The sequence below is a fragment of the Tamandua tetradactyla genome, chromosome 20, assembly GCF_023851605.1.
Source record: "Tamandua tetradactyla isolate mTamTet1 chromosome 20, mTamTet1.pri, whole genome shotgun sequence".
In the NCBI taxonomy this organism is placed as follows: Eukaryota; Metazoa; Chordata; class Mammalia; order Pilosa; family Myrmecophagidae; genus Tamandua; species Tamandua tetradactyla.
Genome location: NC_135346.1, coordinates 55,929,900 through 55,953,445, shown reverse-complemented (window position 1 = coordinate 55,953,445; position 23,546 = coordinate 55,929,900). Strand labels below are relative to the sequence as shown.

General features: G+C 42.2%; 1 long non-coding RNA gene across 1 annotated transcript; it reads left to right on the top strand.

Annotated features, from left to right (window-relative positions):
• Window positions 1–1,537: 1,537 nt before the first annotated feature.
• On the top strand, window positions 1,538–23,407 carry LOC143664614 (uncharacterized). The gene is made up of 3 exons (XR_013166546.1): window positions 1,538–1,702; window positions 22,259–22,674; window positions 23,295–23,407. It is a non-coding gene; the product is annotated as an uncharacterized LOC143664614 (long non-coding RNA).
• Window positions 23,408–23,546: the final 139 nt, after the last annotated feature.

Genomic DNA, 23,546 nt, shown 5'->3' with positions numbered 1-23,546 from the left:
CTCCCGCTGTACTTGACAGGTAAGAACCACTTCTTACTCACTGCTGGATCTCAGCACATGCTGCAACACCTCCACATAGTAGGCACACCATAAATACCTGCTGAAAGGACAAATAAATGAACAAAAACAGAACTGTCCAGTAGGGAGGTTGAGTGGATGTCAGGAGAAAAATCTGGAGAGAACAGTAAATGTGGGAGGCAGCAGCATATAGGCGTCAGCACCCAATAGATGCTTGTTACATGCAATCTGGCTCCTAGTGCATTCTGCAGACCTGTGGTTTCTCATAGCATATGCCTTTCTGCAGTATCCCTTCCCCTCTCGACAATGCTATACCTTCTCTCTGGAGTCTGCCAGCCTTGAACCTTATCTAAAGGTACCATCTCACTTGAGTATCCCCTTGAGATGACAGATGAGTTTTTATGTCTCTTGCTTCTTTCCAGTGAGGCAACATCAGGATTTCGAAGTTAAGCAAATTTCAGCTGGGATCTGGCGCCAAAAGCTAAGCCTTTGGATAAATGTGTTGACCACTCTGAATTTTGATTGCTCTCTTTATATAACTGGGATATGAATGGTCACCCATAGGTGTTGCAACAAAGCCAGCACCCAAGCAGTGAACACATAGGCTCTGGAGTAGATGGGCTGAGTTTGAGGCTTACAAGCAAAAGACATTCAGGTAAGTGACTTCTAACTCTTCCTCTGTGGGAGTGTTAACAGTACTAGCTTCCTCCTTTATTATCAGGTCTTGATGAGCTAGCGCCTACAAAGTGCCAAGCACAGTGTTCCATACCTCATTAATATCACTGCATGCCAGCTATGATCATCATTAAGTATAATGATAGATGTAAATTTCATGGCACATAGTAAGCTCCCAATAAATGGTAGAATTCCACCTTCATCATTAATGCTGAATATTCTCTTCTTATACAACTAGTTTGCTGCCCACTCCCTGTTAACCAGCTTACCTCATGATACCAGGATTTATCAACAAATGCCAAGACCATGGAGAATTTAGAAACAAAATCCCTGAGGGATGCGGAAGACTGCATGGGACAGTATTATATGCAATAAACATGGAGTCATATGAAGCTGAGTTTAAATTCTGGTTCTACAACATCCTACCTCCCAGATGCTTGACCTCTCACTTGAAGAGTTTTGCCACTCTGACCCTCAGTTTCCTCATCTGTTAAATGAGGAGAATAATTTTTACCTCATAACATGGTCATGAAAATTATGAACTAATGGGATGTTGTGGATTGGGCTCCCCAGAAAGACTGAAATAAAGTTGAGATAGATAGAGTTGGAGTACAAGATCTTTTTAAGGATCAACATCTGTGAATGGAAGGAGGTGGAAGCAAGGGAAGGGAGAAAGAGAAAATAAACTGTGATTCAGACCTACCAAAAGTCTTGGCCAACAGAGGAAGGGCCTCTGGAATGGGAATTACTCATCAGAATGTCCACACTGGGCTAAAATGTCTGGCCTATATATTCTGTCTTTCTACCTTAGTTACCAGATGAGATCATGGGTTGCCCTGGGAAAGGTGTGACCTCCATGAGGGGGCTCTCTGCTTCTGAGAAGACCCTGAAGAAGCAGCCAGTTGGAGGCTATCTTCAGACCCCACTCCCTGCATCTGGCAGAAAGTTCTGCCTCGAAGGAGGATCCATGTGATGCATCTCCTTGTCCAAGCATATAATAGGTATTCAGGTAAGCATAGAAAATCTTCATCTGCATCTGGTTGTATTTTTGGAATATTAGCAAACGGGGTAACCAGGTCACTCTCTCAATGTCCTTTGAGAACCAGAAGTGCTATTAAGACGATTTTCTTTTCTTCTTAGAATTTTAACAGAGAGACTAGTAGTGGTCTCGACTCTCATACCCACACCATCTGTGTGGCTGCTTCCTTGCAGAGATGTGGTTTTATGGCCTGGCTGGCATGGAGAAGGCTGTGGTCCAGCTCTTCCTGATTCTGTCACTGCTGGTTTCAGTGGGCAAACCCTTCTTGGTAGCAAAGAACCTGGAATACCTGTGGTGGAGGGTGATGTGGGGTACTCCTTTCAGCCTCAACTACCCCACCGCCACCATTACACACCCACCATGCCGCAAGCCCAACAACGTCCAACCCCAAATGAACCAGGGCCCCCAAGTCAAAATCACACAATGCTGAACGTAGACCACAAACACTCCCACCCAGCCTATAATCCCCTAAATAGACCCTGTTTGGGGTTCATCAAGCAGCGCAGTATTTTTTCTTCCCTTAAGAGTTTGGATTGAGAAAACCCCAAGCAAATTTTGTCAACCTGTTCATATTATTGGATTTGCACATAATTAGAGAGAAATTCAATCCACGTGTCCCTCTCATAGTTTGGCTGTTTAAAGAGCATCGTCTATCACCAATTCTTTGTCCAATGCTTATGTTTTCCTTACACCACGGAGAACTGTTTTAAATTGGGGAGGGGGTAGTAGAACAGAGAAAAGCAGATGCGTGCAAACGTCTGGATCTAATTTCAGTAGGTTTAAAAGCTTTCTAGAAGACAGGTAAAGAGTCCATAATCTAGAAGCAAGAGTTTGCAAATGACACCTCTCTTAGAAAATCATAGGGAAAACAGTAAACAGGAAAACCCAGGCTTGAATCCTTCCAGCACTAACTAGAAGTTAGTTACCTCCATCATAAAACATCCATCCACCTAATGGTTCCACCAGGGTCTCTGAGACTAAGTTTCTCCACTTCTAAAGTATGACTAGTAATACTCACCTTGTCAGTTATTGTGAGGTTAAAAATAAAAAAATAACTGTAAAGCTGCTGTCCTGGTCAGGTTCGTGTGTCAACTTGGCCAAGTGATGGTTGGGCAAGTGCTGGCTTTGTCTGTTGCTATGAGGACATTTCCTAGAATTAAATCATGATCATGTCAGCTGCATCCACAGCTGATTCCATTTGTAGTCAGCCAAAGGGGTGTGTCTTCTACAATGAGTGATGCTTAATCTGATCACTGAAAGCCTTTTAAGGAGGATTCAGAAGAGACAGGCTCTCTTCTTGCCTCAGCTGGCGAGCCTCTCCTGTGGAATTCATCCAGACCCTCCATCGGAGTCTTCGGCTTCACAGCCTACTCTGTGGATTTTGGACTCTGTGTTCCTGCGGCCACGTGAGACACTTTTATAAATTTTATATTTGTGAGTGTTCCCTGTTGATTCTGTTCTCTAGAGAACCCTAACTAATACAGCTGCCAAGAGATATGATGAATGGCCAGGGCTGGAACCCTCAGATTCACATCCTAGAGACATCTCCTAGTCACTTTTCATGGATTTGAGTTACTTCCAGCCTTCTTGGCCATGCTTTTGTGAGCCAATTCTCTGAGTTCCTACTGAAAATGCCTTATGTCTTTTTAAATGATGTAATTTGGAGTTTCATATTTAAAATGGCATCTGTACATTTTAGAAAAATATCTATCCAATAGAAAATGCAAACCTTCTACTATTTGACCACCCAAAGGTACTCTGTCAATATTTGGATATATTTTTAATCAATGATATGAATCCCAACATTTCCCTAAATTTCCACATCAGCCTGTGTGTGCAGAGGTGGTTGGTCACAGTAACTCTAGCGTACCTGGCTTTTGCCTTCCGCTACCAATCTCCCTCCTTAAAACATCCCCAATTATCTACATGAGCCCCTGCAGGGCCCCTCAGGAGCCTACCATCAGGATCTCATGTTCTGCTATGCTATTACCCACCACACTGGGCCCTATTTAGGGCCATCTCAAGGACAGTGCCCTCTTTGATCACTGCTGTCCATATGGATGCCTGATACAAGGGTGACATCTGTGTCAAAAGCCTGTCTCCTGGTGCCCCTAAGGCAACTAGGGTGACAGGGACTCTCTAGAGAAACAGAACCAACAGGAGTCATCTATAAATATGAGATTCATAAAGGTATCTCATGCAACCATGGGAATGAAAGAGTCCAAACACATAGGGCAGGCTGTGAAACCAGCAACTCCAATGAAGGATCTGGATGAACTCCACAGGTGAGGCTCACTGGCTGAAGAAGAAGTGAAAGAATCTGTTTCTCTTCTTCCTTAAAAACCGTCAATTGACTGGATTTATTTCATTGTGAGAGATACGCCTTGATTGATCACAGATGTAATCAGCCACAGATGCAATCAACAGCCTGATGATTTAATACACCAGCCCTTTGGTTTATCAACCAGCCATGAAATATCCTTGCAGCAATGAAATATCCTGACAAGACAACTTGGCATCATCACTTGGCCAGGTTGATACCAGAACCTAACCATCACACCCTGTATCCCCAGGGTCACTGGGGATACTAGACGCGGGCCAGGGTATTACACAAAAAAGTGGGGAAAGGGGTATGTGAGGGTATTTCAGTGGTAGAATTCTTGCCTGCCATGTGGGAGACCCAGGTTCGATTCCCAGCCCATGCACTTCCCAAACAAACAAAGAAAGAAACCAACAAAAACAAGCAAACAAAATCAACAAATGGTGCTGCAATAAAGGGATACTTACATGGAAAAAGAATGAAATGTGACTCCGCCATACAGTATACAGAAAAAAGTGGAGAAAGTCCACTCTCCTCCTCACCATATCCCAGTTTATCCTCTGGGCCTGCAGCCATGCAGCTCAGACCCTAAGTTGCAGGAGTCCTTGGCATCCTTCATCTTCCATGTGAAGCCTCCCTTTCTTGCTGTGCAAGTAGGAGCTCCCAGATTGGACAGGGCTCAAGCACCTTGCTGTCTTCTTCATGTTCCCTTCCCATCTTTGTCCCCAAATTCCTCTTTGATGTTTCCTCAACCCTATTCAAATAAAACTCATGCAGTTAGACGCTGGCTGTCTGCTGGTTCTATAACTCCATCTAACACATGAAGACATTTCTAAATCCCAGAGGCTCAGGCTCAGCAGGTACACAAGCTATTTGCATGGAATCAAATCATATCTTGGACTCTAGTGCCATTCAACATTCTACCTGTTTACAAAGATGTTTCTAAAGCATGATTTTAAAAAATTTGCTGCTTAATAATATTGCATCCAATTCTTCTACTGCAATGTATTTAAGCAATACCATGTTTCTTGGACTTTTAGGGCTTCTTTTTCTTTTCCTCTTCCTTCTTTCTTTTTTCCTTCATTCCTTCCTTTGTTCCTCTATCTCTCTCTCTTTCTTACTTACATGTGTGTTTATAAAGACCATTGCAATAAGTATTCTTATCTATCCAGGCATTTATGCAGGCATTCAATAGAGGCCTTATGATTCCACCAGTTTTCTTGTGACTGCCAAGACACTTAATCTCCCCAAGAGATGACTTTCTCATTCATAAATGGATTTTCTCCAAGGTTCTTTCCATTTCTTTGACTCTTCATGAAAGTGAAGACCAGGTGTTGTCCAGTTTCTTGGAAGAGAAAGCACTACTTAAGATGGAAAGGCATGTCTTCATTGAATTGTCATGGGCGAGCCCTTATAGCAAGGATTACAACTGGTGGTCTTTGGGCCCAATCAGGCTCCCAGATTGGCTTTCTTGGACCAATTCCTCTCATTGAATGCTGCATTTGAATCCTCTAGGCATGCCCCTTCCACTTCATCCACACCCCCGTGACTGACTTTCAGCTTTTCAATTTATGTACATTGCCTGACTTCCGAAGTCATCTGGGTTGAATACCCCTGCTTTAAAACTCAGCCGATTACTCTTGTCCTGCCCATATAGATTTCCAATAATTGTTAATTACTCAAAATAATCAAATACTCATCAAACTTTCCTGTTTGCTGGTTTTGTTTGCTTGATGTGGGGGATGCAGATGTGAATAGCAGATCTGTGCTTTCATGGAGCTGACAGCTGGGGGAGTCACAGTGAATACAAAGATGGACATGGACCTCGATGAACAAGAAAATACCCTATAATGATAAGGGTTATGCTGGCAAAAAGAGAGAGAGAGATGTGGAGGATGTGTATCTTTAGAATAGGAGCTGGAGAGGACCTGTCCAAGGATGTGCCATGTAGGTTTGGGCCGGAATTACAAAGAGCAGGCTTGGGGAAATCTAGGAGCAGTGGTGATCACGAGACTCACATGGAGGGCTTGTTGAAACACAGATCTCTGGGTCAACCTTCAGTGTGTCTGTTGTGTTAGATCTTGGATGTGGGACCTGAGAGGTCCCAGGGAATGCTGATGTTGGTGGTCCAAGGATCACTACTGGACTAGAGGTAGAGTGTTTACAATAAAGGGAACAGCTGGCACACGAACTCTAAGGGGGGAATGAGCTTGGTTGGTTGATAGAAGAGATAGAAAGTCAGCATGGCTGGAATACGTTGCATGGGACATGGGTTTGGAGCGGTGGGCAGAGGCCAGGTTAAAGTAACCACTGGAGGCCAGAGGAAAGAATTGGGGTTTGGATTTTATTTTAAGTACTATGAGAAACCTTTGAAATGTTTGAACAGTGAGGGCAATGATGCATGACGTGGAGATAATAATAGTAGAAATCTCTTAGGGTCATTTTAAGGTAAAAGAGCCAATAAATGTAAAGTGTTTACAACAGTGCCTGGGGCATAGAGAGTGCTCAGTAAATGTTGGACATCATCACCATTATCACCATTACTACCCAACACCACCACCATCACCATCATCACCATCATCATCCTTATCATCAGCTTCACCACTGTGATCATCAATATCTTCTTTATCTGATGATGATGATATCAGCAAAGGCATACTTTAGATGCTCGCCTGCCATGTGTGAGACCCGGGTTTGATTTCCAGCCCATGCACCCAAAAGTGAAAAAGAATTCTTTAGGCATTATGCACAGAATGGATGATGGGGCCAGGGTGGAAGTAGAGAGACTGGTCAGGACTATTCTACTTAGGTGAGAGATGTTGGTGGCTAGGTCTAGGAAGGTAGCAACAGAGATAGAGAGAATCAGACACATTCAGGATACATTTTGGAGATAGAGCCAACCAAATTTGCCAAGGATTGGATGTGGAGGTGGGGGGAAAATGAGGGAAATCAAAAAATTAAGGATGATCCCTTGGTACAAGATTGTAAGATAAACTACTGAGCCTATGCCCACTCCCCCAGGATAAGCAGGGTGGTTTGTAGCTTCACCCTTCTCCATCCTATTTCCTCCCCTCCATGCCATCTGTCCATTTCTCTCCATGGTACCTATGTTGATAATGTTTCACACTCAAGACAACCCACCCAGAACTACTGGGGATGAAGAAAATGAGGCCCAATGCCTTACTTTCTCAATCTTGTGCTCCCATATTCCCTGGGGCCATGCACCCCATGCCAAAAGGCTTGTATTATATGCCTCTTCTTTTTCCTCTCTTGGCTTCAGGCAGTGCAGATGTCTCCTGTGCTCTTGGGGCTCTAAGTAGGAGGCCTACAAGGAGGTTCTCAGGGCCAAAATAATCGGGTAGCTGACTCAGGTCACCCAGGCCTGTTACCAACCTGTTTATCCTGTCCTCAAGGAGGGACATTTGGGTAGTTTCCACTTTTTTCACTCTTGCCAACAAAGTCCTTGAACCTGTGGGCTGGGGCCCCTCTAAGGTCGATGACTGAAAATGAAACTGTCATTCTTTGGGGATTTTCCATTTTAACTTTTTCTACCTCCCAATGTTTATCCATATTCCTGGAAGTAATCAATGAGATCATGTGTGCAAAGGACTCCTCACAGGGTCAGGCACACAGAAGACAAACGATTCTTCCAACTAACTCAGACCCCAGGTTAGGTGCTGGGGATACGGCCATTGTCAAGGCTTTAAGACTCCTACGTTTGAGTCTTTATACACCAGTCCGCTGCCTTTTTTTCCCCCTAAAGCCATCAGTTCAACATCTTCCATTATGAATTTTGACACAATCCTATCTCTTCCTCCCCCCTCCAATTGTGCTCCCTCCCCCCAATTTTATTTATATGAGCAAGTGACTTCAAATGTGCTCTGTTCACAATCCCATCACTCCAAAATTTGTTTTTCACATTTAGCATTTCTTATGGTTTCTTCTCTCATAAAGATAGCCCTAAAATTATTTTTCTGATATGTTTTCTCTTTTTTCTACACTCCCACTTGTGAATTGGCTCTGATGTGAATAGCTCACATTTACTGAGCACATACTATGGGGCAGGTATGACTTTCAGCACTTTTTATGCCTCCTCTCATTTATTCCCATTTTATAGCTGAGGGAACTGAGGCCATGAGAGGCAAAGTGACTGATCCTGGGTCACACATTTAGAAAGCACAGAACCGAAACTCAAACCCCAGTAGGCTGCTTTTAGAACCGGCACCCTTAACCATTAGCCTCTACTGCTTTCTGGAGGTGATGTAAGTTTTAAAAGTAACTCTTTTACTTGAATTTATTTTTTAACAGCTTTATCAAAATGTAATTCATATGCCACATAATTCACCCATTTAAAGTATACTATTCATTGGTTTTCAATTGTTCACAGTTGTGCTTCTGTCACCATAATCAATTTTAGAACATTATCCATCACTCAGGGAAGAAATCCTGTGCCCTTTAGCAGTCATCTTCTTACCCCCACCCTCAAACCCCACCTCCACCCCGAAGGAACTCCTACCTACTTTCTGTCTCTATAGAGGTCCCTTTTCTGGACTTTCATATGAATGGAATCATACGGTATGTGGTTTTGTTTGTGGTTGTCTTTTTTCACTCAGCATAATGTTTTCAAGGATTACCCATGTTTGTAGCATGTTTCAGAACTTCATTCTTTTCCACTGTCAAATAATATGCCATTGCGTGATTATACTTCATCTTGTCTATCCACTCATCCATTGATGGGTTATGTCTACTTTTGGGCACCTATGGAGAATGCTGCTATAAACATTCATGCAAAAGTTTCTGTGTAGACATATGCTTTCAGTCCTTTTAGAAAAACATATAGAAGGGGAATTTGCTGAGGCATATGATATCTTTATGTTTAATCATTTGAGGAAGTGCCAGATGGTTTTTGAAAGTTTTGCACCTTTTGCATTCCCATAAGCAGTGTATGAGGGTTCCAGCTTTTCTACAGCCTCACCAACTCTTGTTCTTATCTGTCTTTTTTTTTTTTTTTATCCCTTCTGTCTACTGGGTGTGCAGTGGCATCGCATTGTGTTTGGATTTGTATTTCCTTGCTGTCTAATGATGCTGAACATCTTTTCATGTGCTCATTGGCCGTTTATGTTTTCTTCGGAGAATATCTATTCATATCCTCTGCCCATTTTAATTGGGTTATTTGTCTTTCTATTACTAAGTTACAGAGTTCTTTATGTATTCTAGACACAACCCCCTAATCAGATAAATGATTGCAAAAGTTTTCTCCCATTTTGTGGGTTGTCAATGCTTTCTCAACAGTGTCCTTGGAAACACAAAAGTTTTTAATTTTGATGACGCCAAAGTTATTTCTTCCTTTCATTGTTTTTACTTTTGGTGCCATATTTATCTCTTTCAAGTTTTTCCCCTTGCTTGTGTTCACCTTCTCCTCTCCCTGCTTTCATCTCCTCACAGTTTAAGAACTCAGTTTTAAAATCCTCTCCTCCAACCACCTTGTCAGGTGTCCAAGGAAGAGCTGGGGACCCCTGCAGTGCTCCCTACAATTCCCTGCACTGCCCCCATCAGAGCTGTGTGTTCATTTGCCTGTTTCTCCCAGTGCTATGGGCCCCTAGGGGGAAGGAAGGTCTGTGTTTCCTTTCCTGCTGAGTTCATGGGCCTAGCACTAAGTGTTCTAAGTAATGACGAAAGAAAGAAGGAACAAAAGAAGAGGAAGAAGCAGCCTTAGCTGCTCCCCACTAACCTGTAAGCTCCAGGAGGAAGATGCCATGTTAGTTTTGCTCTCAAGTATATCCCTAGTGCCTATGAAGTGCACAGAACATAGGAAGTGCTCAAGAAACATACACCACATGTGTGAACTAGTTGGCTCCATACAATCTACCACGCAAAGTTGGCTGAGCTCTTCTGAAAAGTCACAGCCAGGAGAAAACTTCCCACCATCTCTTGCCCCAGTGTTCAGCCCAAACAAATGCTGGGATTGTGCCTGAAGAGAAAATACAACATACTTTTTCTTTAAATTTGGCTGCACAGCCACCCAGGCTGCATCCCTCTAAGAGAGCAAAGGTATCATATTGGTCCAGATTCTTGACTGAATTAGTTACAAACCAGACATATGACCGTTATTACTTCCCTTTGTTCTGCTATCTCTTCCTCTCCCCATTCCCATAAATGTTTTCAAAATCTATAAACTGTTAATGAAGAACAAATAAAGCCAGTAATTGCATAATTCCAGCCTCTGAGTCCCTGCCGACCCAGCGCTGGGGTCCAGCTCACTAATCATTTGCAGGTGTTTGGAAGTTAGATCCCCAGGAAAAGTTACTAGATCAGATGGGGCATTTTGATCAAAGGACAGTCCTTGCCCACCCCATTGTTTGTGGCACAGTTTCAGGAATACCTTGGCCTCCTTTGAGTATAATTCCTCTAAATTATTTACTCCCCCCATTTAATGAAACACATCGAGCCCAAAACAAAATAGCTACTGTTTGCACACTCAGTGCCCATGATTTGCTGAAATTGCCTCTGTATATCATACTATATTTAATAACCTTAGAAAAGGGTGCACAATTGAATCAGATAATTCTTTAAAGGAATTAAACTTTTATGACACCATGATGCCCCCATTAGATCAGATCAATGAGCTAGTTGCAAACTTCTTGAGACTACTTCAAAGAAACTGCCCATGTTCTTGTAAAAATGAACCCTATTTAATTTGTCCTTTAGCTGCTGCTTCTTTTCATGTATCTCAGCCATTTCAGTTGACAGTTGAGTCTGTTTTAGCCAATTAACTGCTAGGTGTTTCTTAATTGAAACTGCCATTTTTTTTAAAAATAAATGCTCTGGGGGAAAATACTCAACAAAATCTATTTTCTCTGATCAAATTTGCACAGACTGTCAATGTTGAGCAAAGGTGCCCACACCAGTGGCACCCACACACTGTGCTCATAGAAACCAGTTCATTTCTTTCCTAAAGAGGTGAGACTATTGCTATTACAGTCGGGTCCACTCATTTTTCCCCCTCCAATTGCAACAAAATCACCATCAATCCTTTCTTTTCTGTAAAGATTCTTCACTGTCAAAGTCATTTTCTTTTGCATGACCTCATTTCACGGAACAGCTTTTAAAAGTTCTGGAAGTTCTGGGATCATCTTTTCCAAAATGCAGCCCTCCCCACTGATAGGTTTTAGAGATGTGGCAACCGGGATCCAAAGCTGTCAGGCAAACTAACCGAGGTCACACCGAAAGGACATGGATTGTCAGAGCGATATCTTAGCTCTACACAGCCTCCAGCTCGCAATGTGATCTTGGAGACTTTGCTGTTTCTTCTTGAGTGTGTTTCCTCCTCAGGGAAATGAGCACCAAGCCTTCTTCCCCCAAGGACTCAAGGTAACAGTAAACAGGCATACAAAAGTAATGTTGGTTCCTGAACTCATGCATTGAGGAAGAGGCCCGCTGTCCCCTTGCAAAATGTTGTCTTTATCCATCAAAAATCAAGACAGGTATTTTTCAGCAGATTTTTTTTCTCCCATGGCAATAACACCTTCCATTTATCAAAAGCTTACAATGTGTTGAGTGTTTGAGGCACAGAATTTCGGTGCCCATCTTGTCTGTGTTCTCTTCTTTCAGTGCCCATAACTGAGCCCCATTTCTGAGCCGCTCTTCTGGTCAGGTGTGGCCACTGGATTGTGCTGTGACATCCTTCCACTTCCAGGCCTGCTCTTTCCTTCCGTGTTCCTTGCTCTACTTTTCCCATTTGCCAGCTCAAAGCAGGGAAATCCTAGAACCTAGGAGAAGATAAGCAACAAGATGGAAGGAGCCTAGGGCCCTGAAACCCTCTATAGAGGAGAAGCATGGCAATGAATGAGCACCCATGCACTGAAATGAGGCATGAGATCCTGAGCCCCTGAGATTGGGAGTTGAATTGTGTTAGTAGCTAATGTTCCTTACTCTGCCTAAAACAATGTTCTGTTTGTCAGGCATGTATGTATATTGACATATTCATCCTCATGAGTATTATCATTTTCACTTAGCAGATGTGGAACCTGAAACAGAAAAGTTATGTAATTTGCCCAGGTTCTCACAGTTAGCAACAGAGAAGGGATGCATTAGGTGTGATTCTCCAGAGTAACAGAACTAATGGGAAATATAAATAAATATATAGAGAGATTCCCATGAGCATGAGGACCAGCAGGTCCAAATCCCGTACAGCAGACCACAAGTTGGAAACTTGATGAAGATGACTTTGACTCTCCAGGAGAAGCTGCCTGGCTGTGGATAAAATAATTTTTTCTTTCTGAATGCTGGAATCCTCAGTTCTCCCTTTAAGGACTCCAAATGATTGAGAGAGCAGCCTCTTTTGTTGATTGTAGATGCAATCAGTCATAGAGGCAATCAACTGACTACTGCTTTAAATCTTTCTACAAAATATCCTCACAGTAATAATCAGGCCAGTGCTTGTTTGACCAGTTAATTGGACACCATAATCTAGCCAAGTTAACACAAGAAATTAGCCATCACAAGAAGCTTGAACCCACACAGTCTGGCCCCAAAGTTTATGTTCTTTCCAGCACCTGGAGACTTTAGCATAAAGAGCTAAAGATACTTTACGTATCTATTTTGGAGAATCCATTCTTTCTCCCTCTTACCTGTTCTTTCACTCTCTCGTTGTCTTCTTCCCTTATGGACTTCCTTTTACATTTACTAAAGATCTACTTTGTGTAAGCATTGAGCCAGTCTGAGACTCTTAGGATGCATCACACATGGTCTCTGACTTCACAATATCCACTGCCTAGTGGAAGAGAGATATAAAAACAGATAATTACCAAGTCATGTGATGAGTGCTCCAAGGGGATAAGCAGAGTGCTGTGGGACCACAAATAAGGGATGCAGTGACTGCATCTAGTTGGGTCCATGTGGAGGTTGTAGGTCAGAGAAGAGGTGATGTTTAAGCTGGATCTTGAAGGCAAAGAGAAGCTGACAAGGCCAAGAAGATGGGAGAGGTCATTCTAGCAAGAGTACAGTCTGATTCAGGGCATGAAAGCATAAAACACTGACATGTTTGTGGACCTGCAACTCTGGAGAAGAGGAAGAGGAGGGAATGGAGAAGTAGGAAGGAGCTGAATCCTGAAGGGCTTGGATGGAGAGGCTGAGGAGCTTGGATTTGATCCTGGAGGCAAGAGATTGTTCCTGGGGGTGACCCAGTGGGTACATACAGGGCTGGGCTGGCTTGGAGCTGAAGGTTAGGGGACTGGGGCTGATGCTTAGCTACATTGCCCCCAAGACTCCTGCTCCCCCACCGTCTGACTCAAGCAGCTAGCTTCCCTCTCATCTTGTTATCTTAGACAAGGATGTCAGGCAGTTTATCTCCTCTATTCAAGAGCCTTCTAAAAACAGACCAAGGGGGATGTAACAACTTCAGAGAGAAGCTTCCCCATCAAGTTTCAAGCAGCCTCTCCAAGACAGCCCATCCCTTTTGCCAGTAAGGGGATAGAAGCTGGCTGTGTTCTATTAGCTGCTCTCCGAGAACATTTAAAAATAAAAAGAGCTCTTCTAAGAACAGAAATGTGCCTCCTAAATCCAAGAACCCGATCTTTAGGATCCAAGCCCACAAGTAGCTCCTACTTCAGTTAAGAAGCTAAAGACCAAGGTCAAATGTTTGGGGATAAACATCTAAGTCACAGAATGAGCAAGTACTATGTGATCACTGCCAGGTGCTGCCCCCAAGGACAGGACTAGAAGAATCTAGTGGCTCCAAGGAAGTAGCATCTTCTGGTCAACTCAGAAATGACTTATTTTCTGTAATCCTTGGAATCTCAGAATATCAGATCTGGAAGCAAGCTCTGAAAAGAACTGGATTCTGCAAGAGGCAAATTCATTATGCTCAGAGCCTGTCATCTCTGATGGGTTCTTTCTGCCTGAAATTGCTGAAATTTCTACCTGTGCAATGGGGTCCATTCTAAGTGTCCCTGATTAGTTTTGGGTTAATGGATATTGAGTAGAGATAAGCCTACCAGACTTCACCTCCCATCTTGGATTCTTATTATCTTTTACCTGGTGAACTTGGGCAAATTGCCTACTCTCCCTGAGCTTCTTTTTCTTTCTTGGTGGCATGGAGAGAATAACATTGTCTCCTCATACTGTCATCATGAGCATGAAATGAGATATTGTCTATGAAATTGCCCAGCTGAATGTCAGTCACAGTAAATCTTAGTTTTTTTTCTCATTTGCGGAATGTGATTGTATTTTATGGGCCCTATGTTTAGTTATGAAAATTATGTTTAATCATGAAAAAAATCATTTTATAGTTGTAACATATTCTCATGGCACCATATGGGCATGTGCATCTCATTTGCACCTATTTGTAGCTCTGTGAAATTGGCAAGGCAGGATGTTGTTCTTATTTTATAAGTCAAATGACAGAGCTTCACACAGGGTGCTTTACTTGCCTAAGTCAGTGATGGACCTAAGGCTTGGGACAGGTCTGCTGTTGAAATTGTTGTTTATTTGTATCTCCTGTTTCCTTGTGGTGGATCCAATACAGCTGTGTAGTAGAGAATGTTCCCTCCTGAGCCAATGTTGGGCTCTGGCTACTGAGCCCAGTCACATCATCATGTTTCTCTTATGTCCAAGGTACCCATGAAGACCTAAACCTTCAACCGCATGATGTGAGAGATTCATTATTGCTTCCTCCAACTTGTTGGCTTAAGTCTTAATTCTCAGCAAGGCTCTCTTGTCTACTCCATGTGCCTGGAAGAATAGAATAATCCCATCTGTCCCACAGACAGAAACCAGGACCAATATGGGCCCTTAGCCAAACTTATCAGCAACTTCTCAGAGAGGCAACCTCAAACCAACCTTAGCACATGGGAAGAGCCATTTTAGAAGCTATAAAACTGGCTCTTTTCCTATTCTTAGCAGACCTAAAGGAGCAAACTTTGAAAGCAAGGATGAGGGTAGGTGTATGAAGAAAAGGAATTAAGAATAACATAATATCATGTTATTTAATCTTAATAACACTCACAATAATAGCACAAAGTACTGACTCCGTCAAGAAAGAGGCACCATGCAAATTATTTGGTGGTTAGGAAAAGCTTTCTCATCTTCCTTATAACTTGAGAATCCATTTTCTCTGGTGATTCCCATTTGTTCATAGGACATATGTGTGTGTGTGTGTGTGTGTGTGTGTGTATGCATGTATGTGTCTTGGTTTACCAGCTGTTATGACAAAGTTCACAGAATGGGTCAACTCAAATAACAAGCATTTATTAACTCATGGTTGTGGAAACTAGAAATCTGAAATCAAGGCATTGGGCAGAACCATGTTTTCTCCCCAAAGTCTGTGGTGTTCTGGTGCTGGCTTGCTGAAGTCCTTGAGGTTCCTTGGCTTGCTGCTCTGCCTCTTGTTACATGACAACCTCTATCTTTTTGTGTCTGCTGACTTCTAGTTTCTGGCTTCTTATTGTAGTTTTCTTTGACTTTTCTTTATAAAGTCTCCAGTGATATGGATTCAGGCCGACCCTGATTCAATTACACTCTATCTTAACAAAAAAAAAATCACATCCTCAAAAGGCCATATTTCCAATGGGCCCATACCTACAGGAAGACAGATTAAAATTAAGAACACGCCTTTCATTGGGGAGCATAATGCAACCTACCACAGTGTGTATGTACACGCATGTGAGTATATGGTGTTTAAGACAATAATTGCTCTCTGATTAATGGGAACATTCAAAGGCAGGTCCACAATACCCATTGGGTGGAAGACCACAGGGGTTCTGACTGTGGGCCCATGCCCAACACGGCCTATGTTTTGAGGTCTCGAGAACCAGGGTACTGCTCTCTGCACTGAAGCCATTGATGGTGGCCATAAGAAAGGAAGATTTTCCTAAGGAGGAGGTGATGGCTAAGAGTACCACCTGGTGCCCCAGCAGTGACGTGAGAGGTGAGTCACTGCTGATTCAAGGAAGCATGAGGATGCATGCTGGAGAGTTGAAAAACTATCCTCCTCAAAATAAATGAGAGCCATGTTTTGTAGACTGTAACACCCAACTGATTAGTGGGTAGTGAAGTCAATCATGACCAGCCTTAAATTAAAAAAAAAATTATGATACTGAAAGAAAGACACAGAATAGATTAAAATGTATTGCATGAACTTTTGTTCTTGAAACATTTTTTTATGCAAACTGTATTTTTAATGAAAGCCTATCATTAAAAGTAGCTAACTTTCAAAAAGGGAGAAGGACATCTGATGTCAGACATATCAAATTATGTCCACTGTTATTTTTATTTTTGAAAGTTACTTGCCATTTAAGCATTTATGTGTGTGTGCGTGTGTTTTCTTTAAAGTCTTTGCTTCGATAAGTAAGTTGACATGTTCCGGTAGGCTTTGGGGCCACTAAGCCAAATAAAACATGGTCCATAGCCTGGAGGAGATGACCACTTGGTGACAAAGACTGACTTGAAAACAGATGGAACAAAGATAATGATAATGAAGTCTGAGTATTCACCATCCTCCTCCTCCCACAGCTATTAAGGAGAAGTGTTCCTTGCTTGCTGAGTCAGCATCCAGAGACTGGGTGAAAGAGAGTATAAGCAGTACAAATTAGAAATGAGAAAGGGATGGGGAAGAAAGATCTACTGTATCGGAAAACTCTAGGGAGAACCATGCACAGTGTATTTTATGGAAACAGCATCCCCTGGAGCACTACTCCAAAGTTGGTAGGATGAGTGGTATCCTTGATGGGTGCCCTTCAGTGCCCTCGATGAGGAAGCAGAAATAAACATGCCATCCGGATGTCAGAGGTACTTTTGTGGAGTTAAAGGATGAGAGAAAGAGTGAGTGAGTTAATTTTAAGAAAAACTGTTAACTGAGAGGGATATTAAGAGATTGAACAATTGCGAGATAATGTTTAAAGTGCATGCTATTTATTAAGCATGCATTATCATTCTTGCCTTTTCCATGGGGAGCGCAACAAAGATTTTCAACGTTGGTTATTTATGGATTTCAAGGCTATGCTGTTTGGACTTGAGACTGTGTTCCAAGTGGACCACTGTGGGTTGCAAAGCAATCATGGTGTGGTGTTGTAAGCATTGGAAAGAGAGCCATAGTGTTTGAGAACACAGATGAAGAATGAATTATTTTATTCTGCCTGGATGGGAGGTATGCATCAGGCTAGAGAAAGTAGAAGCTCTTTGAGGTGTGTCTTTGAAAATTAGCATAATTGCAAGTGGGAGTGAAAATTCCAGGCAGAGAGAACAGGATGGTGCAGGCATGTAAATGTGAAAACTTATACTTTCAGAAAATGGGATGGCTTCATAAGTCTGGATTATTGGGTGAGTGAAAGAGAGTGGAGATGCTTCTAGAAAGTTCACTTATTAACATATTTTAAAAAATATTTTTAAAGGATCTGACTTCAAGTAGAGATGTGAATGAAGCTGATATGGACAGGACAAGGTAAATCAGAATGCAGGGTAAAGGATGACATTGTCCATATTTTAAAACTTCAACTTCTGTGTGAGACCAAAGGGAGTGATGTTTATTTGGTGCAAAATTTATATTTTGGATAGTGCATTTCCTAATTTAACTTGCATGGTCAGTTTAGTTGAACACCATAAGTAAATGGAATCTTGAAAAGGGTGTGATATTTTGTTGGTTTGTACAGGTTAGTATGATGCTCTGATATATCCCAGAGTAATTTGGGCAGTGAGTAAAGAAGTATTTGCAAGCTCCCCTTGGGCACTGGGGAGAAAGAAGGAAATGTTCAACTTTCCATTTGGAGAATTTCTGATATTCTCGCAAACAGTGCAGACAACAAGGTCAATAGGCCGAGCCCTCGATCTTGAGGTTCGCTCCTGTGGGAATTATTCCTGCAAAGGATAGGTTAGGCCTACTTAAAATTGGGCCTAAGAGTCACCCCCAGAGAACCCTTTCGCTGCTCAGATGTGGACTCTTTCTCCAAGCCAAAGCAGCAGGTGAGATCACTGCCTTCTCCTCTCCCCATGTGGGACATGTCTCTCAGGGCTATAAATATCCCTGACAACGTGGGACAGAAATCCCAGGATGAGCCAGGACCTGGCATCAAGGTATTGAGAGAATGTTCTTGACCAAAGGGGAAAGAGAGAAATGAGACAAAATAAGGTTTCAGTGGCTGAGAGATTTCAAATAGACTTAAGAGGTTATCCTGGAGGTTATTCTTAAACTTTATATAGATATCTCTTTTTGGATTATGCTGTATTAGAGTGGCTAGAGGGAAGTACCTGAAACCCTTGAGCTGTGTTCCAATAGCCTTGATTCTTGAAGATGATTATATAATAATATGATTCTTTCAATGTGACTGTGTGATTGTGAAAACTTTGCAGCTGATGCTCCCTTTATCTAGGGCATGGGCAGATGTATAAAAAATATGGATGGAGAATAAACAAGTAATGGGGGAACAAAGTTTAAATAAATTGGGTAGATGGAAATACTAGTGGTCAAAGAGAGGGAGGGTGTTGAGTTATGATCTATATAAGTATTTTTCTTTTTTTCTTTTTCTGGAGCGATGCAAATGTTCTGAAAAATGACCACGGTGATGAATGCACAACTATGTGATGATATTGTGAGCCAATGATTGTAAACCATGTATGGAATGTTTGTATGTTAAGATTTATCAGCAAAAATATTTTTTTAATGATAAAAAGTATTTTTAAAACCAGGGGCACTGTCTTTATCGTAAGGAAAATGGGAACCATTGAACAGCTATATGACAAGAAGTGGTATGGGTAGATTCTCATTTTGGAAAGATCATTGTGAGCACAGTGTGGAGAATGATTAGTAGAAGCAATGAGGAAGGCAGGACAACAAGTCTGGAGGTTGCTACAATACCCCATGAAAGGCAAGGAGGCATAAATTAGGATGGCAGCAGTTAGAATTTTCAGAAGATATTGGATTGGAGGGTCATTGAGGATGGTTTTAAACATGAAATTGAGGGAGAGAGAAGTTTCTCATTTGGTGGTGGGAAGGGGCCTGGGTCATCGTAAGACTAGAAACACTGATGGGAAATAGGCATTGGAGAAAAGATGATAAATTTGGTTTTTGATGTGTTTTTTATCTGCTTTGGTGGATAGAACAACCGAACACTGCCAGATGCAAAGGGTTTAGTTAGGCTGGTCCTTTCTATTTTCTGGTGAGCGCTTTCTTCACTTCGCCCCACATTCTAGCCCCATCACACCCTTTGTGGCCCCAGGAACTCACCAATCTGCCTGCCACTTCTGGGCTCTTTCACCCATCGCTCCTCTACTTAATGACTTTTTCTCCCCATACCTCATCTGGCAAACTCCTACTTTCCTTGGATACTCCATACAATTACTGCCTTTTCTGACTTACATCATCCATCCTCCCAAAGTTGGGCTCTGCCCCTTCCCCCAAGCAAACCTGGACTGCCATCTTTTTTTATGTTCAATGCCAACCCAATACTTACCAAGTGTGTCGTACCTGTTAAACTATGAGTCTGTCTCATCCAGAAGACTATGAACTCTTTGAAAGCAGGAGTCATGCAATCCCTGAATTCAGAAAAAGACCAGAAGAGAGTAGCTGCCAAAGCCTTTTGAATGAATGACTAATAATAGCATTTCTGGCTGTCTCAGCTAGAGTCAAGATACTTTGATTTAGTATTTCCTTTTCTCATAGCTCCTCTGCTCTTTACCCCTTCTCCAAGAAACAATTTGTACCTGTTCATATGTGTAAGAGCTTGGGATGTGGGGAAATGGACATTTCTGTTAGTGGATGGGCCAGGAGAGGCTAAATCAGTGTCTGCCTTCTCCAGGGTTCTTTGGACACCCTTGAGAGGGAGGATATTAAAGGAAGGACTTGACAGAAGTATTCAAGAAGGACCCTGTGCAAAAATCAGGAAGAATTGCTTTAAAGCTTTAAAGGACAAGATGTGGTAAGGTGTTTGGAAGGATGTCCTCATACCTGGGTCCAGAAGCCACCAGCACCCAGTACCCCAAGGCTTGGAAGGTCTGAGAGCATCCATGGGTGACCTCGTATCACAGACCTTCCCATTCTTCTGATGCACAAGGAGAGACTTTACCAACAATTTGGAAGTGGTGGGAGGACATCGGTGGAAATGGAGAAACTAAAAGAAGGGGTGACGTTATTCGGTGACTATAGCTGACACATAAGCCTCTCCTTGGACACTCCCAGAAATGTCAGCAGAGAAGGGATGTGACTTCCCATGCCACCTGGTAGGGAATGGAGCAACCATAGCATCATCCCCCAAATAGACACAACCTCTGTTTGTAGGTAAAGGTTGGAGAGATGCGTGACACCCAAGTTACAGGTGAAAACATTGGCAAAGCACATCTTCTTAACATGCAACACAACGGCATCAGCTTATTCTTTATTTCACCCACTGAGCTTAGTTGCCTGAGAAAGAATGTCCTAGTCTCTGACAGCTCCTGGCTTGTGGTATTGGGCCCTTCTTCTCAGGTAGGTGTGACATGAAAACAATGAATACTTGATACAGCACTTTATAAACCATCAATCACAGGCTGTTTTTAGTTCATCAGTTTTCTGTTAAAAATTGACAACAGTCAACAATAGCAAGGGTGAGGGAGGAATATGACTTTCAAAGAGTCTTGGGAGAAGTGGAAATTACTGCAGCCTTTTTGAAAACATCCGGCAGAGTTCTAAATATTAAATGCATATCCCTTTTGAGAAAGCAATTTGACTTCAAGAGATGAATCCTACAGAAATAGCCACGTGCACATAAAGATTTACAGACAGGGTTTTCCTTATAACTTACTTTGTGACAATGAAACATGTGGACCCACCTAATGGAGCAGCAGTAGAGGACAGTTAAATAAAATACTGAATGTCCATGTTTGAGACCTGCCGATGCTCTGTAGGGAAGCCACTCATCACCTGTGGCTACCTGTAGTATAGTTCATGCAACTCGGGTAATTTCTAATGCTTTTTTATTTCTTCTTTGAATTTTTAATTTTGTTCAATTTGAATTCATTTAAATTTTAAAAACTGACACTATATTTAGCTACTGAAAAACTTTTAAGTAAGGTTGGAACAACCTGTGAATCAGCTTTTTCAACTGTAATTCTGTGAAACCCTAATACAGATTATTTCCAATGAAAATTTGACATCTGTATTGAAAGGTGTTCAAAATATAAAACCCACACCCATTTCCAAGACTAAGCACCAAAAAAAAATGTAAATTTTGTTAATAATTTTTTATTTTGATTACATTTTGAAATAATAATAATTTGGATACATTGGGGAAAATAAATATACCGTTAAAATTAATTTCAGTTGTTTCTTTAGAGCTGTACATTTAGGTATTCAGCTTACTCTCTTTTGCTCTAATGAAAGATAAAACCTACATTATTCCTTCTAGCCTCTAATGTTCTGGAGCAGCTAGAAGGAAAAATCTGAGATGATGGTGTGGTAGCTCATGACAAACTCTGGGATATGTCCTGCAACTCTTGTTGAAGGGTGCCTTGAAATCTACTGCTTTTTTCTTTCTTTGCTTTGTATATATGTTATATTACACACACAAAAAAAAGTTAAAAGAAAAAAGCTTTATATATGTTGCAAAGAGAAGGGTGAGGAGAATGTATCTAAGAGGGCCCAGGGAGGAACTGGGTGGCATGGAATAATTGAAAAGAAATGGAATAAGAAAACTCTTAAAAGATCTGAGAAGGGTTAAGAAAAATCAGTAGGAGTGGTGGACCATCCTAGGGAGGGTATGGATTTAGAGAAGAGGGAAATGTGGACATTTGATATTTACTATACATATTTCTGTAGAAGGCATGCATACTCCTATGCCTTTCAAAGTAAAAAATATATTATGGGGCAGACAACCATTTCTGATGGGCGGACACTATTTCTGCAAATTGCATCAGGACCATGTCAACCGCTGGCCCATTTCACTTGGTCTGCACACACTGCCTTCTCTGGGACTTTACTCCGCAGAGCCAGATTCATGCTCCATTTGATAAATGTGTCGTCCATAGCTCACGCCAACTGAGATAATAATGGAAGAAACTTCTGCTTCTGCCAAAATTGAGAACTGGAAGGATGCTGGCGTGTGTTTCCTGACGCCAAAGGCAGGTTTCCTATAATTAGAAGCAATTTGCTAGAAAGTTTACTAGGCTCTTCCAAAACATACACTATGGCAAATTGTTAAAGGTTTCTTTATTTTTCCTTTCCTTTTCATGACACACTGCAGATGGGGAGCACGGAATATTCCTCCTTCGTGGGATGGAGCTGTTATTTGAGAGGATCATGTCTTTGCAGAGTCAGTGGAGCTGGAGGAAGAAAACCAACTTCTCCTATCATTGTGGGAAATAGGAGCAGATGCAGAAGCATATTTTAAACATTTTCAAGCTTAGTGCCTTTCCAACTGTCTTTAATGAGAGCCCTCACCTTCAACTAAGCAAGACTTAGCACGTGAAACATAAGCCAAGACCAAACTCATAGAATTTCCATTCCCTAGTATATAAGAAAATAGAAATTCAGCTTGCACTTGTACAAAGAAATAGTCCCATTTCAGTGTCCCTGAGGTCAACTGCAGAGGCCAGAGATGTCAGGAATGGATGGACTAACATCTACTGAGCATCTACTATCAGCCTAGCTCTGTGCCAGGTACTACATCCTATTGTAGGTACAATCACTGTTCTCAATTTATAGATGAAGAAACTGAGACTCAGAAAGATAGAAATTTGCCCAGCATTAGAGGCAAAGTTAAGACTCAAGCTCAAGTCTGTTTGACTCCTAAACCTTTGCTTTCTCCTCTGTCCCTGTCTGCCTTCCTTCCAGAAGCTTAATCTGCTTACAAGAGCTCCTGCCCTTTGAGCAGCTGTAAAGGGGCTTCTTTGGGTGCCTGGATAAGAAAGTCCCTGAGGCTAGGAAGCCTATTAAGCACTTGTCTAGAAAGAACATATCTTAAGTCTTGGGATGCTCGTGGTAGAATCAATTTAGCAGATGAGGAAAGAAGCAAAAGCAAGGCTGTTGGTGACAGGTAGAGGGTTTGGTAATCCAGCTACCAAAGAAGCTTCCAGGTTGTTAGCTGTTTTGGATTGGTGCCACTTTTGGATCTTCCCAAGTGTCTGTCCCTGTCTGCCCTGCTGTTAGAGTCAGCCTCAGTCCGATGCAAGGTGAGCTCTCAATGCTAGAGTTGACTTTGCAAGATTCGTAAGTCCTCCCAACTTGGGGCCTCTGAGAGAAGAGACTGGAGGGGACTTACACTTCCTTTCCTGGCCCAGGAGCTGTGCGTCTCGGCCTTTTGAGGAGCCACCTTCCCGGGAATCTCCTCATCTCAGCTTCAGCTGCCCACTCTACTCTAAGAAATAAGAAGCAGCTTGGTCAAGCCGCCTTGGAAGAGCTGTGACTCAGGGTTCCAGTGTTCTTAGTGCTGCTTTCTAACCTCAGGCAGGTTGATGCTCCAGAACACTGAGAAGGTGGTCTTTCAGTTCTGCTTCCCCATAAGTGAAGTGGTGCTGAGACCATGCAATGTG